The 4122-nt window shown below is 36.7% G+C and overlaps 1 pseudogene; it reads left to right on the forward strand.

Annotated features, from left to right (window-relative positions):
- The first annotated feature begins 268 nt into the window (after window positions 1-268).
- On the forward strand, window positions 269-3670 carry LOC139886017 (G-type lectin S-receptor-like serine/threonine-protein kinase At4g27290; annotated as a pseudogene).
- The last annotated feature ends 452 nt before the right edge of the window (window positions 3671-4122 follow it).

A 4122-nucleotide genomic window follows, 5' to 3' on the forward strand; every position in this document is an offset into this window, starting at 1 on the left:
AGTTGATGTTAATGATCATCTATGTTTTATACTTTGTGATTATTGTCACCTTCCCCATAAATACTACCATATATTTCATCATTTAATTTATCATCCGCCTATTACTTATTACTTATTCCGTACAAAAAAAGTCTTCAATGCTATTACTCAATAGTATTCTTATCTAGCATGCAATAATAGGATGACTTTGTAAATGCGAACCAACATATTATTATATTACCCTCCAACAACATCCAAAACAGAACAACTAAATCCTTAATTGCTGAAAATGGAACGAGCATCCATATTTCTCTTTTCATTGTTGGTTATATTTATAAACAAAATCAACACTACCGAACTCGATATCATTTCGAATTCACAGTTCTTGACAGAAGGAGACACATTGGTCTCAGAAACGAGAATTTTCGAACTTGGGTTTTTCCGGCCAGATAACACAGAGAACAGATATATTGGTATTTGGTACAAGCAAGACATTGTTCGAACACCGGTCTGGATTGCCAACAGAAACCACCCACCACCCGGTGTATTGCCGTCACTCGTGTTAAAAATTGTTGATCCAGGAAGCCTAGTCATCTTTAACAATATGAGCATGATTTGCTCATCCAACACAACAACGACATCACCAAATGTAACAGCAAAGCTTCATGACACCGGAAATCTAGTGTTGATGGACCAACAGGAGAAGATGATGTGGCAGAGTTTTGATTATCCAACTGATACTCTTCTTTATCACATGAAGATAGGTAAAGATTACTCGAGGGGCATCGAATGGGGTCTAACCTCGTGGAGAAGTAGTCAAGATCCATCTCCAGGTGCATTCACCTTGGAGCCTGACACCGACGGTTATCCGGAAGCCAAGCTAAAACAAGGTGCAGTAATCAACTTTCGGACTGGACCATGGAAAAACGTACGGGCTGCTGGGGTTTATGGTTTCGACAAAAACTTGACTCTGATATTCAGTGCAGTTATCAATGAGAAGGAGGTGTCTCTTAAATATTACGTTGAAAACAGTTCTCTCGTATCGAGGCTCACCTTAAACTCTTCTGGGGAGTTACAATATTGGGTATGGCCAAAAGATAGTGATAAGTGGAAGCTTGGGGTAAAATTACAGCTAGATATATGTGATACGTATAACATTTGTAGTGCTTATGGATCATGCCGTATGGATTTGAGGGAACAGACTTGTGGTTGCATGGATGACAAAAGATTTGTGCCAAGATACAAAAATGAGTGGGACAAGGCTGATTGGTCGGGTGGTTGTGTTAGACGAACACCATTAGATTGCAAAAACGGATCAGATATCTTTATCAAGTACTCTAATTTACAAAAGTTGCCAGACACAGAAGGTACATGGTTCAACATGAGCATGACTTTGGAGGAATGTGAAGCAAAATGCTTGAAGAATTGTACTTGTATGGCTTATGCAATCCCCGACGACAGTTTAGGAGGAAAGGGCTGCGTGCATTGGTTTAAAGATCTTATAGATATACGTGATTATCCTATTGATGGTCGAGATATATATGTAAGAATGGCTTCATCTGAATTAGGTAAAAATAAAATCACCTGTTACATTTTTTAAATTTTTTTTAACAGCAGTACGGATCACTCAGGGGGACTTAACCACCTATGTGTTCATCTCTCGCAGTTAACCCGCCCCCAACCCGAAGGCATGGGCGGTAAAACCCCCTCCCCACTGCCCCCACAAAGTGATGTGCGGAAGGCACCCTTGGGTGGAATTGAAGGGTAGAGGAGAAACCTTGTTGCATGATTTCAAACTAACATCATTTCTATGTTAATATCACATAGTTGCTTCATCGAATACCATAGTTACTTCATCAACTTCCAACAAGAAAAATGGAGCACCCATTAAAGTCATCATAAGTGTAATCGTTCCAGTGGTACTTCTCACAGGCTTCATCTCGATATGGTTGTGGTACGTACTGAAAATAAAGAATAATGAGCGACCAATGGAGGGAGGCAATGAAGATGTACCATTGTTTAGCTTTACTACACTATCTACTGCAACTGCCAGTTTTTCAACCGATAATATACTTGGAGAGGGTGGATTTGGAGCCGTTTATAAGGTAACTAAAACACCGTAATAACAAGAAAATGAATATACACAATTTTTTTTATTTATTTACTTTTATGGGAAGACATAGATTATGAAACCGCACATTAGAAATGGAAAGACTGTAAATTTAATACTCACATTAAAAATGATATTCTTCAGGGTGTGCTAGAAGATGGGTTAGAGATTGCAGTTAAGCGTCTCTGTAGTACTTCAAATCAAGGGGTTGATGAGTTCAAGAACGAAGTCGTTTGCATATCGAGACTTCAGCATCGTAATCTGGTGAAGCTACATGGATGTTGCATAAAAGGAGATGAGAGACTATTAATCTATGAGTACTTGCCCAATAAAAGTTTAGACTCATTCATTTGTGGTGACAACCAAATCGTGCATCTTGATTGGCCCAAGCGCATCAACATTATCAAAGGAATTGCTCGAGGGCTTATGTACCTGCATCATGATTCACGATTAAGAATCATTCATAGAGATCTTAAAGCTGGCAACATTATACTTGATCAGGATATGAACCCTAAGATATCAGACTTTGGCACGAAGTTTTGGAGGAAATGAGACCCAAGGAAATACAGAGAGAGTTGTTGGCACATAGTATGTATGCCTTTCTAAATAACTTAACCTTCTATTAACATTCAATTCAATAACATTGCTTTTATTAACATTTTGATTTTGATGCGTGCAGTGGTTACATGCCACCGGAGTATGTAATTGATGGTCTTTACTCAACAAAGTCAGATGTATTTAGCTTTGGCGTTATGGTGTTGGAGATAGTGAGTGGGAAGAGAAATAGAGGATTTAGCCATCCCGAGCATGGAAATAATCTTACTGGACATGTGAGTTCACTAATGACAACTTATTTGTTTAACTTGCGCAATGTCATATAAATAAAGGTAAATTGACAAGAAAGGTAACATAAAATCCAAGAATTGTCAATGTAGGGTATATAGTAATTACACTAATATTCAATTTTTGGCGAGACAGAAATGTATGATTCTGTTTTCACCAACAATTACATGTAAGGTTAAAATTTTACCAAGAAAATGAGGGTTCTTTTTCTAAATATTGACCCAAGTAAAGTTCATTTTTTGGACCAGACTTGTCTACATATTCAAAAACTGATTTACAATCATTTCTTGGCAAAAAATGATATACATGTTACCTTTTCAATAGAGATAAACTCTTATATACCACACATTGACAAATTGTGTATTTTTCATTAGCATTCTTAACAATTTGCCTTTAACTAATAAACAAAAATTTCTACAATATACTCAGGCATATAGTATATACAAAGAAGGCAAGTCGATAGAATTGATGAATCCAAGTTTAGCAGAATCGTGCCATCCACACGAAGTTATAAGATCAGTCGCGATCGGGTTGTTATGTGTTCAAGAAAATGCAGGAGACAGACCAAATATGTCATCTGTGGTTTGGATGTTGGACAATGAGGGTACATTACCGACACCTAAGGAACCAGCATTTTTCATTGGAAGGGATTTATTAGTAGCTAACTTCTCTTCTTCAAGTACTAATCAAGTAGGTTCAATCAACGGTCTAACAATTACACACTTAGATGCTCGATAGGTGGCCTTTGGTTTGAAGACTTTACAATATAATTAGAGAGCCGACCACCAATGGATTCATCACTTTCACACATACTGTCATCGATAATTGCTGAGAACATTTATTTGTACATTTGAATATTAAGTTGTCAAGTATATAAACAGTAACTAACTAAGCTGTACGTTTAAAGAAAACGGTTTTGGCACATACTAAGGAAGTACTCAAAATTCATAACTCAAAAGTTCTTATAAAGCTCAAAATTTCGCATATAAGTTGTAACTTAGCATAAAGTTGGCCTAAAATCCCATTAGTAAATACTAACAATCGTATACTTGAATCAGCCCTAATTAGCATACCATTAAGATGATATTGCAATGGATAATGCATATACACCTAATGTATTCCAATAAAAAATTTATTCTTTTAAACATAAAAGCGAGAAAATTGGTTATCAATAATATAAACTAGGGTTC

This window comes from Rutidosis leptorrhynchoides, chromosome 1 (genome assembly GCF_046630445.1).
Source record: "Rutidosis leptorrhynchoides isolate AG116_Rl617_1_P2 chromosome 1, CSIRO_AGI_Rlap_v1, whole genome shotgun sequence".
Taxonomy (NCBI): Eukaryota; Viridiplantae; Streptophyta; class Magnoliopsida; order Asterales; family Asteraceae; genus Rutidosis; species Rutidosis leptorrhynchoides.